Source organism: Rissa tridactyla, chromosome 3 (genome assembly GCF_028500815.1).
Source record: "Rissa tridactyla isolate bRisTri1 chromosome 3, bRisTri1.patW.cur.20221130, whole genome shotgun sequence".
Classification (NCBI taxonomy): Eukaryota; Metazoa; Chordata; class Aves; order Charadriiformes; family Laridae; genus Rissa; species Rissa tridactyla.
In genome coordinates, this window is record NC_071468.1 from 28,724,535 (window position 1) to 28,739,570 (window position 15,036).

Sequence of the window (15,036 nt, forward strand, 5' to 3'; positions counted from 1 at the left end):
AGACTGAGATCAAGAAAGTCACAGGTAAAGAGAAGCTCAGTTTTTTTCCTGGTGAAACACAGTGACAGACTTCGCTGGCCACCACGCAGAGCTCAGTTCTCACTGAAATACCCTGACAGTCTGGTTACGTACATCCAGTGGAGATCCTACCACCCAAACGCCTCCTTCAGTATCAGGTACTACTGTAGGTACCGTTGTACAAGATTTTCTCTACTTTCTTCATAGACTTTTCCCTTCAAGTTACTCTTGCTCAACTACCCACTCCTTATAATCAACTTGCATAACCTAACTATTTTTCCCCCCTTTGTGGGAAAAGCCAGCTTTTCTATTAAAAAAAAACCAACAAACAAACAAAAAAAACCAGAAAAGAAATCAAACACCTCTAATTAACAAATCAATTCTGAAAAAGAACAAAAGCTAAACAGAAATTGAAATTCCCAGCCAATCGAAATTTCAAAACAGACTGAATAATATCAAAGACAACACTGAAGTAATTTCAAGCCTTCAAAGTTAGGCTGTAATGTTATGGAAATGGTTTTCAATCACTCCTTCTAAATAAGGTTTATTTGAAATTAACACCTTTTTGCAAAGGGCTGGATGAATCAGCATTTTCCATTGCAAAAACCTTCCACCCAAAGATTTCCAGCTCGTTCTACGGCTTTCACTGAGCTCGACTTTCTTGCCTTTCCTGTACCATGTTTATTTTAGCATTGTAACATCATATTTTGTCTCATTCTCGAGTTCTCCTTTCTGTTTCTTCACAGCTTGGCAGGGCCAATATTTAAATAAGGCTGAGCCAATATAAAAGTGAAAAAAAGACGTAGTAGACAGTGAGACACAGGGCTCAACACATTCCCCTGTTACGTGGGCGTAAATCCCATAAGAAGAGAGGAATGGCTATAATTGTCCTACTTAAATCATTCGCCCTCTGCTGCTGATTGAACACGCAAGTTTGATTACTTTACTGAAAACTCCTTCCTCTGAATTAATTTTATATATTGGTCACCGGAATTGAATAGTACTTTTTATTTATATTAAAATGAGAACCAGCTAGAATGTTGTTTGATACCATATAGCTGCTGTACAAATTAAACCGTAGGTAGACTGAAGCACTATGATATGCTGGAGGAAGGAGGAGAAGGGGAAGAGTAAAGCAGGAAGGGATGAAAGAGGAGTGATTGCAATCTAGAAAAAGAAGCAGGTGTTACCTATGACAGGCCAGTACCTTCTTCACATAATTATGCATGTTCTTATTCATCTGCTTGCATACAAATGAGGTTCCTGCTTCTAGGATCCTGCTAAGACCTTGAGGTGTGTTGATTCCTTGTGGCAATAAGATCCCCAGCTTTGTTACGTGTTACAACTTGGAATCAACAGTAGTCAGCCCTGAGCAAGCTAAGGTCAAATTCAGCTCTGCCAAGTGTTATTAAGTCAGAAGTATCTGGTACAAGCAAGGGAGAATGACAAACCTGGAGACCGCCTTCTTCAAACGTACTGCTGCTCAGGCAGGAAAGGACATTTCTGTGGCAGGCAGAATATAGTAATTGCCCCTATAATAATTACACTGAAGGATTTTGTGCATGATGTGTAAAATAAGGAAGTGGCCTTGTGGTCTCTGTCTTAGAGAAATTCTGGTCTAGATCTGTGGTTGCACAAGGTGCTTTACAATGGCAGCCTCCCGTACTTTACAGCGTCACTAAACCCAGCAGCTCTTCATGATGCAGCTAAGGCTCACGTAGGGCAGCGCAGACCAGCAGCATGGTGACCTTCAGCCAGAGGATACATTTCTAGTGAAATCCTGCAGCTGCCCACGCTGTGCTCAACACACTCTAATACCCATATTAGCAACCCAAGAAAATAAGTACATATAAAATAACTGCAGGTACCATCTGAAAGTGACAAAAACATGGTAACCCATAACAGAGACCGATCAGTCTTCTGCTTTGTTCTCTAACAGCTCCCATAGTAAATTCGTCTGAATAGCATGATGCTAAAGCAGTCTTACATTTAGGAACTTTTGTAAAAAATGGGGCTCCCTTGTGTTCGCAGATCTAAAGAGACCGTTATTGGCCAAGTGCAAATCTGGGGAGGCTTGATATTGATAGATGTAAAAGGATCAACATAGCATATCAAAATGAAATTTAAATATGTTTTACAGTTTCCAGTTACCAACAGGGAATGTGAGTAGTCATAGAGGTCATACAGATCTCTAATTTGGCAGAAAAAGAGCGTCTGGAAGCTGAAACCAAAGAGGGCAACAAGTTCTCAACTAGAAGGAAGTAATAGTAGTAGAATAGCTTAGCTTGGAGTGGGGTAGCACTCCATCACCTGAGCATCCCAACCAAGGCCGATGATGTCTTTCTAACAGCCGAGTCCCTTTAGCCCGTCTAACACAGCAGTTCACAGCAGGATGTGGTTACGGCCCATGATATCCCCATTTATGATATGTATGATAAATGTTCCAAGCAGAAATTCGTCATGATAGCAGGGCTAGCACTTCTAGTGGTCTTCTCCTTGCCAGAGGCTCTTTAACGATTACAGGTTTTCACTATTTAAATTTGATGTTTCAGTCAAAACCAACAACAACCCCCCCCACCCCGCTCCAACCCCCAAACAACAACCAGCATTTTTCTAAAAGCAAGAAAGGGAAAAACCCCAGCTGATGAGTATTAAATATGGCCAGAATAGCTTTCCAAAAGTCTGTTTTGATAAAACCACAATTTCTTCTTAAAATTCAATTAATGCTAGGGAAAGCCACACAGGAAAAAGTATTTAAAATTCAATTGAGGAAACTTAAGAAGTGTCCTTTAAAATCCCATTATATGACCTTTCACATTTCTTATTCCTATACTATTGCCTACAATATGAGCATAGAAGAGCTGGATTACTCCAGGGGGGAGTTGTTTGTTAGAAATCCTATTATTACTTCAGTTCATCTATTGATTGAAATACCATTCCTATTCTAAGTCAAAATATCACATGGGTTTGGCACTGAAACACCCTGACACTATTTTGAACATCTAACAGACAAAAATTCAGAAATTAAAACTTTGGGAAAACAATGGTGAGTGAGGAACTCTCAAAAATGGTAATTTTCATTTCAGTTGCAGATCAGGAAGAAATTTCAAAGTGGCATGATTCTTCACAAAACCAATATTATAGGTTTCACTGGCTCTACATGACAGGTTTGGTTGTGGTTTTTCGGGTTTTGTGTAGGGTTTTTTTTGTTTTGTTTGTTGTTGGCTTGGGACTTTTTTTTTTTTTTTATTTTTAGGAAAAGCTGCCCATTGCAGAGAAAAACAACATCATTTCCTACTTGATCAGGCTTGAAGACAGACTTGCTCCAGTAATGGCCAGGACATCCCCACTTAGAGTCATGAAGATTGTTCAGATTCTACCTCCTAGAGAAAAGTCATCTTCATCTGTGCTCACCCCTTTAGGTTCTATAACCGTGAATCAGCAAAAGAAACAGCGCCTGGCCAAAGAAATCCTTTCTTATCTTGCACTTTGTGACCTGATCAAAGACCTGTTGTTGAAATACCGTTGTGTGAACTGGCAGACTCAGAAAATTCAGACACATCTCTTGTGTATGCCCAGGAATGCAAAGCTGGTTACTGTCTGACCATAACCACAACCACATAAACACAACTTTCCATTTGAGGGTATGCATGTGCTCAGCTCTCCCTTTTTACCTTGCTGTGCATGTTGGCAAGATGCTGGGGAGACACAATTGCAGATAAAAGCACCAGCCTCGCAATTAAGAAGGGCCTTGCTGCAATGAAATATTACTGATTACATGGAGGTACGAAGTGCGTGAAGACTGCTCTGGAGAGGAGGCAGGAAATCCAGATATATGTGAGCAAGGAGGGCATAAAAAGGGAGGTGGGTCGTTCTTATAAGCGTTTCTTTTCATGTTCTGCACCCCAGACTTACTGAAGAACATGAAATAAGTACAGTTTCTTTAATCTGTACTATCCCAGAGGATGATCGTTCCAGTACGTAGATTGTCACAGAAGTAGCGAGAACCTTAGGCCTCTCAACTACATATATTGTTAATCACACACAAAAATGGAGTGGGTGACAAAACCCGCATTTTTTGGTAACCTCCTGGAATATTAAAACATAGACATTTTGTTAATTATGGCTATGTAAGGGGACTTTTTCTGTGTGTGTCTGCACGCACGCCTTCCCTTAAATCTCCTACAGACATGTTTATAGAAGGAAGGATAAATATTTTTCCATAGCTTCATGGAAAATTACTATGAGAAACCTTGGAGGAACACAGCTGTGGGGTCCTTCATTACCTCAGCAAGACCAGAGCCTTCTATGTACTGAAATTTCATTGTGCTTTGCTGGGTATGGGCTCCCAGCTGTATGCTCAGCCCTTCTGAAACACCACACCAAAAGGATCAATATTTTTCAATCTGGTTAGTATTTTAGAGGGAGACACCAAGGCGGAGGATTACTTTCTGGCCCAACAGACTGCACACTGTTTCCCAGAACTATACCAAATTTTACAACATGAAAAAAGAGGTCGGGGAGATGCCATCTCAGATAAGACCCAAGCTAGTACCTAAACACACAAAGCCCTTCTTCATCCTCTTAATTCCAGAAACCTAACAACATCCTAGAAATTCACCTCCCTGTGCTCCATGCTCTGAGCCCAGACAGATATTTTTCTCTTACACCTTGTCCCAAACTGCAAAAATAGCACCACCTTCTTCAGAGGTGACTACAGTTTTTGCAACATGCTAAAAAACAGTTTGGTGCTTCTCAGCAAATCCACTAAAGGTGCTGGGGATTCTCCGCAATGAAGCGCTCTTTATAGAAATTTAGAAATCCTATGAACAAATCCATGCAGTAGAAAAAAAAAAACCCACCCAGAAACTGGACAGTTTTCACTGCCTCTGATCCCCCAGGTGAGGCTGACCAAGATTGGCATGAAGCTGATAGGCAAGCTGTAGAAATAAGGAAACAGGAAAAAATAAAACAAAATCAGGATAAGAAAATATTTATTATTAAGGGCTTGCTGCCGACTGAACAGTTGCTAACACAGATAAAAACACCCCTTCACACTAAAAAACACTTGAGCCACTGTTTCTTCATACTGTCTCTGTAGTGCACATGTCCAAACGCTGACTGAATAATTAGGAGGATAGTGGGGTTTATATATTAAAAATTTTAGTGTGAATATTTTCATTCTGTATAAATATTGGTTTAAACAGAAAACCGGAAACTTGAATATACAAGACAGGCTAGTGATTTTAGGAGTGAATAAGACCTTGATATCTACCTGTAGCCTTCTTTAGCATCTTTGTATGTGTTCACTGATACATCAGCCCCCCCTCACTGAAATACTGCATCTCAACTCTGAGTCATATTTCCAATTCAGTAATCTTCCAGTTCTGAGAGTCCTATCGACAGTAACCTGCTGAATTTGAGGTAGGTGTGAACAGATAGAGAGCGTTTTTTAAGGGATCTGAAATTAACTGGACAGCTGGACAATCTGAAGCTTCCTTTCGTGGTGCAGTTGACACGCCTGAGGGACAAGATGCCATCCAGAGGGACCTGGACAAGCTCGAGAAGTGAACCCACGTGAACCTCATGAGGTTCAACAAGGCCAAGTGCAGGGTCCTGCACCTGGGTCAGAGCAAGCTCCGGTACCAGTACAGGCTGGGGGGTGAAGGGTTTGAGAGCAGCCCTGCTGAGAAGGACCTGGGGGTGCCGATGGATGAAAAGCTGGACGTGAGCTGGCACTGTGCACTCACAGCCCAGAAGGCCAACCATATCCTGGGCTGCATCAAAAGAAGCATGGCCAGCAGGTTGAGGGAGGTGATTCTACCCCTCCATTCCACTCTTGTGAGACCCCACCTGGAGTGCTGCATCCAGCTCTGAGGCCCTCAGCACAGGAAAAACATGGACTTGTTGGAGCAAGTCCAGAGGAGGGCCACAAAAATGATCAGAGGGATGGAGCACCTCTCCTGTGAAGACAGGCTGAGAGAGTTGGGGTTGTTCAGCCTGCAGTAAGAGAAGGCTCGGGGGACACCTTATGGCAGCCTTTCAGCACTTAAAGGGGGCTTATAAGAAAGATGGGGACAGACTTTTTAGCAGGGCCTGTTGCAATAGGACAAGGGATAATGGTTTTAAACTAAAAGAGGGTAGATTTAGACTAAATGTAAGGAAGAAATTTTTTACAATGTGGGTGGTGAAACACTGGCACAGGTTGCCCGGAGAGGTGGTAGATGCCCCATCCCTGGAAACATTCAAGGTCAGGTTGGACGGGGCTCTGAGCAACCGGATCTAGTTGAAGAGGTCCCTGCTCACTGCAGGAGAGTTAGACTAGGTCTAACTTTTAAAGGTCCCTTCCAACCTAAACCATTCTATGATTCTTTCTCCTCCAGTATGACTACCTAAAATTCCTATGAACTCTACCTATGTTAAATGTGTGCAAAGTCAGGGGAAGAAGTTTGTGACACCCTGTATAAACTGATTTTTATTTTTCTTCACGACTTTCAAGCTGCACTGTTTCTAAAGCTTCTTCTTGAAAGAGAGGTCTATAATTACTCCTTTCATTCCTTCCCTTTTTAGCTTCTTAAAAGGGAGACATGAAAAAATAATAAATCAGAAATGTAAAACCACAAAAAATTATCTGTATTGTTTTTTCAATTCAATCATTAAAAGTTTTCTAAAGAAGTAAGCATTCTTTTGCAAAAACAAATGTTCTGGTTTTAAAAAAAAAAAAGGTCGTTTCTGAAAAGAACAAAATTTCCACTGACCAAAATTAATTGCAAGGAAAGGAAGCACGGCTGGCCAATTGCCTTCCCGCCCACTGCCCAAATTCTAAGATATTTGTGGAAAAAATATCTTGGCCCTAAAAGGCACAATATCCATAAAGTCAACAAGGTTCTGCTGACTTTACTGGAGCTTGGACTAGATCCTACATAAGAAACAGACAGTAATTAAGCACGCAGCTGGTCAGACATGTCTGTCCAAACATAGCCAAGTTCGGTGATTTGGTTTACCCATTCAAAAGCAACGCACTTGATACGTCAGCCCAAGCGTAGCTGTACGGCAAGCTGCTGCCTTTCCTGCCCTCCCTTCCCACCCCGTAACCTCTTGAGATGCCTCCATCTCACAGTTGCTCCGGACATCCCCTGGCAACATCCTGCAGCACCTGCCCCGCTCCCTGACACCTCCCATGGCACTGGTACACTGCGCTTTCCCCTGCTCCCAGCAGGAGCTGTGCAAACCTTCTTCCTCCTCCTCCTCTTCCCACCCCCCATGGTAGGCAACTCTCGCACTGCAAAGGCCATGTGCGAAGGGGGCTGGAAAAGCCCCTGGCACCCCTCTGAGAGAAACCACGGTCTGAGCTAGGGAAAGCGGCAGAGATGCTCAAGGCTGCAGCCGCGCTGCGCAGGTGCGGGGACCCCACCTGGTTTTTCCCCTCCTGGGCAGTTCTTCTGGCTCTGCCCCAGATCAGAAGTGCACCAGATGTGACTGAAATTTTGGCACCGGCCAGATGAGGCCATTGGACCTAACCACCAAGCACAGGCACGGGCGCTGACGTGTCACCCAGGCAAGGGGGGCCCTCGGTTGCACAGAGCCAGCAGGTGTAGCTATGAGCTTCGGCTTCCTCTTCCTCGCCTGCACGCAGCAGCCTGTGACCGCGGCCCTGCCGCTGAATTTCCTTGGCTTTTGGTGCTCTAAGCCTGGGTCATGGGGCCTTCATGCTATCCTTCCCTCTTTTCCCTTCCTTCATGTGTAAATAGCAGGCAGCATTAAAGTGATAAGATTGTCAGAGAGAAGGAAAAAAACGTTTTCCCTAGAGCCTCCCATTTCAGGCCTGTAATTGAGAAAAGCAAATACATATTACATTACTGTGATTAGTATTGAGTGAAACAAGCTCCCATCTTCTGTTTCATCTAAGTCTTTTCATGGAGGACTGAAGATAAGCCATCTTCTGCCTGCAGAATAGGCTCGGGCAGGTTTTTTCTATATGCAACTAGTCAGCCCACACCTTAACAGGAGGTCAAATTAACACATTAAAAAAAAAGAAATAAAAGAAAAAATGCTGTCACTATTTATCTTTGAAGCAGAGCTGTGCTGAGTGCTGCTGAGCCTCTTTACTCACAGCACTGTAAGGCAGAGAGATAGAAATCCTGCCCCTTCCGCTGGCAGAGCCTGGGTTAGAGGAGCTTCTCCTGTCACAGGCGTTGGGTCGCCTCAAGCACTTTGATGATCTGGAGCTATAGCTACGGTAACTAAGCAAGTGTTTAAAGCCTGGACTCTGCTAACAAGCTCATTGCCATAATTTATTACCAGCACCATCCTATTATAGGCATCAATTGCAGAAGCTGTTGCTTGTTTGAGGCCCCTGTGCTTTCTTTGTTAAATGACAGGGTTGCAAAAAAAAAAAAAAAAAACCCCAAACAAAAAAAAAAACACAAACAAAAAAACCCAAAACCAAAACAAACAACAACTTGAGACAAACCGAACGCCACACGTCTTCCCTTTTCTATAGGCGTTGACATACATTCACACACCAAACCAGTGGTTTAAAGTCTCACCCATTTTCTGGTCCCCCTTCCTTCCCCGTTTGTTACTGCCCTTGCAGCCGAGCTGGGAAACCAAGTATGCGGTCGTGCCTGCATTGCTTCCAGGTCTGGCAGCCCAGCTTAAACCCATCTTCTACAGACATTCGAGGCCCGCTACATAAACTGAGCATTAAACTTTGATATGTTTATGGGGACCTCTCTGACCATTTGGCTGCCTGTTTTATTGCCCTTTGCGTATGCAGAGGCAAGTCCAGCCCCCACATCCCCTTCAGTGAAGCCACCAGGAACACCTGTGAGCAGATCCCCTAATTCTCCTTGTAGGACAAAGGGAATTATTTCAACAAACATGTTAAAATTCGAGGAACGGCTTTCCACCTCTCTGGCCTGTGGGATATGAAGTGGCTCAAAATTACCTACATGAATTTATTTACTGGCAAAAATAGCCATCTGAACTGGCAATCTTTGCCAACTTTTTTCTTTTTTTTATTTTTTTTTAAATCTTTGAAAGTCTTGTTTTCCTAAATGAACAAAAAAACCAGCCCAATGTATTTAGTTGCATTAGTCAATAAGAATAAGATTTTTGGCTGTCAGGATTTTTTTCTTTTTTTTAATTTTTTTTTTCCTTAAATTAAGAGATAATTAGCAAGTTCTAATTTGCATATAGAAGTAGATTTCTTCCTGGCATTGCAGATGTGCAGCTCAGTCTACGCTCTGCGGCATTCAGAGAAGGGGAAAATGCTGAACATGCCACAGACTTTGCTGTTTAATTAGGCTGTGGTTGCCACCGCAGCTGAGCTTGGTCTAACAGCTACTGTTGACTTAAGGGGCAATCCTCCCTTCTCGCCACTCCTATCGCCTCTCTGCATGGGCTGCCCTGCTTACCAACCTCCCAGAGCCAGCTCAGCTCACTAAACCTAGAGGAAAAAAAAGAAAACAAACCAACACACTAAAAAAAACCCACACAAAAAACCCAACAAACTCAGCTCCCCAAAAAACTAACATTTTTTTCTGCTCACCAGGTGAACTGAACCAACAGATCAGACAGGTGCTGCTCCCTGGGCAAGGTGGAGGCAGGACCACAACTGCAGGGTGTGAGGGAGGAGGGGAGACATCCCTTTCGGTGGTGAGAAGCTGCTGGATTGACACAGCTGTACCACTGCTGAGAAACCCTCCGGCACAATCTGCTGACAAAGGCTGCCTGAGCCACCACTGCTTGCCCAGAAGCAGTTGAGATGCATGCACTCATCCTATTCCGTTTCCAGCTTTACCAGCCTGCAACGCCCAGTGGAAAAGCAGCAAGGAACAGCTGGGACAGCAACTTCTTCCACTCCCCCATGACATTTCTTAGCGTACTCTTTGCCCCAGCCATACCGAGGGTTGTGTGTCAGGCTTGCTAAATCCACCACATCAACAGAGAGCACCCAGGCTGCAGACATGTACTGTGATTTATCACTTCTGTGATAAATAAAACCTGCAAGTTACAGGTGTTTGGAGAAAGTCTTCAGAGGAAAGGGGAAAGGAAGAAAAAAAAAAAAAAGACCACAGCTGGCTCCTTGCAATATTTTTACCACTGTTTGCCAGAGGAAGAGGCTATGGTTGTGTGGTGTACCCGTCACATGGGGCCAAGCGGCAATGCAGGAGCAGCACTCACAACTCAAGGCTGGCTTGCCAAAGGCACCCCTCACATGGGAGGACCGGGAGAAATATCTGCAAGAAGGCCCAAGTGAGAAACACCGCTGCCAACACCTTCTCGGGTAGAGTTCCTCCTGCTTTCTGGGGGGAAGGGCAGAGAGTCATCCTTGGTGCTGGACGGAATAAAAAAGCTGCCAGCAACACGCCCATCAGTAAGGTAAAAGGATGCCCAAAGTTTTTTTTACATATTAAGAAACAGGTACCTGGCCCCGAAGCGGACTTGACCATTGCTAAGCGCTGTGCCTCTGGGACCGTTCCACAAACAGCATCCAGGGCCCCAGTTTGTAGCTGCGGCATGCAGGCAGCTCTGGCTGATGTTGGCACTCTCCATAACAAGCAAAGGCAGAGGGCAGGTGCCTTTTCTGCCGCGTGCCATTTCGCTCTGTGTCAATTAAGCATACCCTGAAGATACCCAACTACTCCCTTTCCTTCAAAAGTTGCTCTGGACTTCAACTTTTCTGCTAATACGTAGCCAATAATACCTTTTCCAATTCATAAAATAAAGGGGTGGTTGAAACACCACATAGAAATGGGAAATGCCAAGCCAGAGACTTCAGCCTTCTGTCTCCCACTCCCAGGGATGTGCCCCAGGCTGGAGCCTGTTTGAAGGGAAAGAAGAGATTTCTATGCCTTTCCTTCCTAATTGAGCCATTGTGCCTTGCATAAGACAACACTGGGCCAGGGAAAGAGAGCAAGACTGAGACGTACTGTCTAACCTCATGGCTAAGGTACACAGGGAGAAGGGTTTCTGTCCCCTTGCCAAGCACTCCTGCAGTGGATCAGAAGCAGAACCCAAAGTCTTTCCCCTTAGAAGTCAGATTCAATGAGAAATTGGGGCAAATGCTGTGGGCATCAGGCAGTCTTTTAAAGGGAGCATCGTCCCTTCTCCCTCCAGCTGTGTTCTAAAAGCAGCAGCCGCCAGAACGCTGCATGCAGAGTTGCAGCACATCGCAGGCAGGGCCACCCACCACAGGGGCCGGGTGTCCACACGTGCACCAGGCACCAAGCTGTTTCACCCCACTGAGACCAAAGAACGTCTGGGCAGAAACACACACCTGCAGAAGAGAGCTCCTGGTGCCTGGGGAGCCAAGGAGTTTAGGCATCAGGCGAGCAGAAGTTTTCCTAATTACACTTTTAACTCCCATCCAGAGTTCCTTCTGGCTGTGGCCCAATCTCCCTAGAGCTGCCTCACCAGCAATTTTTCCCCAGGTATCTTCTGCACGTCCAGGAAAGAGATTGTGTTATCTTTCAACAAAACATAACATATTCTAATATCCTAGCAGCTGGCCCTGGGACATAATCTATGGGATTCTGGTTGCTTATGGCCTAGTTTACAGTCAGCTTCCCAGAAACATTTACATGCTAGGGTAAAGTTGAGTACAACAATTAATCTTCAGTTCCAAATAATCAGAAACCTTTAGTCAGAGACAAACTTAATGAAAGACAAAAGAGGCTCCAGGACAGACAGTAAAAACAGTATGAATTTCTGAAATATCATGTATTTAATATCGTCCATGATGATTTAATTAAATACGTAAAACAAGAAAGAGCATATTCATTACCAGAAAAAAAAAACAACCCGAGTCTCATTTAACTGTAGCCAATACTTCAGAGCTCAGAAGCACTTTCTGGATTGTCATTATCTGGTTAGAAAATATTTTCCTAACTATAGCTTATTTCCCATTTCACTGAAGTTCTTTGCTTTCTAAATAACCTTTCTGGATTTCAGAAAGGAAAATGAGGGATGACTGACCAAGATTAAAGGTCTGAAGCTTTTTGCTCACTGGAATCTGCCTCACATTTCTCCAGGAATAAGCGAACTCAGAGTTAAATTTCCAAAGACTGGTCCTTTTTGCCAGCAAAAAGGAGCTGTTTGCCAGGCTGTCTTTGGAACATCAGCAACACCACCACGATCAAACATTTGGGAAGGAAATTGGCCCATCTATAAAAGATTTGGCCAGGGCACAGAGAGCACAGCTTTGCAAACAGCCACTCTCCCCCTCTTTACGATAGCAGCAAGGTGCGAAGCAGATACAGAGGAGTTCACAGCTCCATGGAGTGTGATGGTTCTCACACCTACCAGAGCTGATGCTAACGCTGTGTTCATCTATTACCAGATTTTTCAGCTGTGTAGTAGTAACACGGAAGTCATAATAGTAAGACAGAGGGGAAACTCTCCTTACATTTTCTGAAGCTTTTTGGAATATAAGCCCTGTTGTGCAGTTACAGAAAAATACCGTAATGAATAACTTCACCGCAGTGTGGTGAAAGCTGCATTCTCTAGTGCAGTATATAAGCCAAGTGTCTTCTATCAGAGTAGCAATTAGGAAACTTTTATACTGGTTTAACAGTAGCATTAAGCCTGGGGCTGCCATGATACAAAAAAATGTGACTTTTTGAAATACAGTTGTTGAAATTCTGCCCTAAAAGACAAAAAGGGGCGGATTTCCATCTGCCACTAAGCTCCTGCACAAAGCTACACCAATTTATACCAAACAAGAATATATCCCAGTGTCTCCAGATTAACACGATACACCATTTTTTGAAAGGAATTAAATGATATTACCATAAAAGTGAGAAAATTCTCTCACAGTGCAGCCAACAACTTTCCTGACAATTAAAACATTGCAAGCTTTCCCCTTTCTTCCTCTTCAAACTAAAAATATCACTTGACATTTTTGCCATGACAAACATCTTCAGATGTGTTTTACTGCGCTGCCATTCTGCCTTTTTACTGCCTTTTTCTTTTAAGGCAAGAGCCCTATGCTTATTGCAGCCCACGATCAGATTGCCATTGACTGCAGTGGAATTTAGACCAGATCTTTCTCAGCCTAGATTACCCACTAGCCTTTTGTGACTCCTCAGATCTTGTACCAAATTCACAGAAGTCGGAATAAATTGCAGATGTCCTTGGTAAGCATGAAGACAGGTTACATAGAGACTATCTACGCACATGTGTGAATTTAAGCAGTGGTGACACTCAAATCTAGCATGCATAAAAGCCTTAAAACAAGACCATAGTGATGATAACGCAAGTCTAACGTACCATGAATTCTGTTGGCTAATTTCATCATAGTCTGGCCCTCTCTATCTGTTGGACTTCCACACAGCCCCTTCAGTGATGCAGTCACTGGTGATGGTCGTTCAGCTGACGGGTGCAATAACAATCTACTATTCAGGGTCCATGATGAAAAAAAAAAAAAGGTACTGAAGCTAATTTATGAGAAAGATAACCAAAACTAGAGAAGTCACCGCCCAAAACACAAGCCACGTGCAGGGCTGGAGCAGGAGCAGAACTGTGCTGTGGTGTCTCAGGGGAATTCTGGAGGGTTTGAGAATTATTGCTTGGAGCTGCGTGCGTGTAAGAGATAAGCAGCAAAAAATACCACACAAGCACAGAAAGAAGGCAGCAAGGACACATCAGATAGAGCCAGAGAGGCACAAACCCAGGAATACGGAGATGTAAACAATGTTTCTACTAGAAAGCAGGAACTGTGAGAAAAGTCACTTTCCCTGAACACAGCGGGGCTCACGCAGCAGGAGAAACTGGACTTTATGTACATCCTCTATGAAAATAATCAGACATCATCACAGATACTTGACTAAGTCATCAACAGACACAACCCACAGAAGCCTCAATACTAGCTAAACAGAAAGCATGAGTTGGTTTTTCTCCTCCCTCAAAAAAAAATTAAAAACAAATTTAAAAAAAAATAGTCAGCTTTGCTGCTCCAGTAACCATGAACCTTTGTTGAGAAAAAGTTGAGTCCAGGCTGGCAAGGACAATTGGGTTAGATCTTGTTTGGCAGCCTGACAACTATCTTTATTCTCCAGACCCTTGAAAAGCACTTCCAAAAGTCTACCTGGCTAGAGTTGTCCACCACCACAGTCACAGGCCAGCCTGGCACACACAAATCTGGGCACCAGTGCCTAATCCCTCTGTAGATCAAGTTAGAGGAAGCTTTCTTCATGGAAAGATACTTTTAATGAGATGCCCTTGTATAAGCCAGCGGCTACAAGGGAAACAGGAGTCAAGGCACCACAAATAGGACCATCGTCCAGAAAGATTTCATTAAGAGCCTTTGCCTAGGCACTGGAGTAATGATGACAAGCCAGAAAGAATTGCCAGAATTAGGGCAAAGCGGTTCTTGCCAGGAACGGAGGCTCCTGTGAGCAGTAGTTCCTTTCAGCAACACCTAGAATAACAACTTGCAGGTTCAGGGCAGCTTCATCATCATGAGAAGCCATGGGCAGGAGCCAGGCTTACCCAGAGCTGTACATGGTCTCTGGTGGGCCCTTTGCCTGCCTGCACCCATGTGAGCTGCCTTTCAACTCCTTCCCCTGCTCTTCCTCGTGTCTTGTTGTTTCAGTTCCCAGCTGAAAGCCTTAGCTTTACTACTGGGGCTCCCCACCACAGATCATCACCACCTGCCTGCCTTTGTTCCAAGGCACATTCTCCCCCTTTGCTGTCAAAGGGGACACTACCTGAAACAGGAAGACAAGTTACTGCTGAGAACGAAAAGCAGTTGGCCTGCTGTACTGTAATACCGATAACAAACTCCAGTCAACCTGTGGTAGCATTAAAGTCGGTAGCAAAGCAAAGCTTAGATCAGCAGACTCACTAAGCACATTTGTTAAGCATGTGTTCAAGCATTCAGCTGAAACAGGGACAGAGGTGCCATACTATCATCTAAGGAAACTGCCTTTTTTTTTTTTTTTTTCTTTTTGGCTTTTGGAAAAAGCATAGTCATAGCTAGATCTCATACATTGCACAATAATTGAAATTTTC

General features: G+C 43.8%; 1 long non-coding RNA gene across 1 annotated transcript in view; it reads right to left on the reverse strand.

Moving 5' to 3' along the window:
• The window catches only part of LOC128907451 (uncharacterized), a 36,255-nt gene extending 22,835 nt beyond the window's left edge, over window positions 1–13,420 (reverse strand). Inside the window, exon 1 of the long non-coding RNA XR_008465617.1 lies at window positions 13,294–13,420. This is a non-coding gene — a long non-coding RNA (uncharacterized LOC128907451). The remainder of the gene's footprint in view (window positions 1–13,293) is intronic.
• Between the last annotated feature and the right edge of the window lie 1,616 nt (window positions 13,421–15,036).